Consider the following 574-nt stretch of genomic DNA (forward strand, 5'->3'; position numbering starts at 1 on the left):
GTGGAAGTGCTTAAAGACACCAACCCTAATCCTAACCCGCAATATCTCTAAGGATAAATTACGGTTAGGCTAACCTTAGGGATAAATTACGGTTAGGTTGGGGTTAGGGTTAAATTACGCTTAGTGTTAGGGTTAGGGTTAGCGTAAAATTACGATAAGGGTTAGGGTTAGGGCTAGGGCTTAGGGTTGGGTTACTCCTTAGCTCTTAAATAAATGATGAGGGTTACTCCTTGGCTGTCAGATGTAGGTTGAGGGTTACTCCCTAGCTGTTTAACGTAGTCGTTACCGTAACCCTAACCGTCACCCTAACGTAGGGCTAGGAGGATATCGATTTCCAGAATTTGATCCTGACACAAGGGTTTGGCAAATTACTCCTAGCTCCAAGATCTAGGGCATAAGGAGTAAGGAGATGAATGAGTTCAATGAAAAAAAAGAGTTTTTAGAACAAATCTTAGAAGAAAGGCTTAATCTCGGAAGATCGTAGCAACAAGATTACTCCTAGCTCCAAGATCTAGGGCATAAGGAGTAAGGAGATGAATGCGTTAAATGAAAAAAAAAGAGTTTTTAGAACAAA

The sequence above is a fragment of the Stylophora pistillata genome, chromosome 13, assembly GCF_964205215.1.
Source record: "Stylophora pistillata chromosome 13, jaStyPist1.2, whole genome shotgun sequence".
NCBI lineage: Eukaryota > Metazoa > Cnidaria > Anthozoa > Scleractinia > Pocilloporidae > Stylophora > Stylophora pistillata.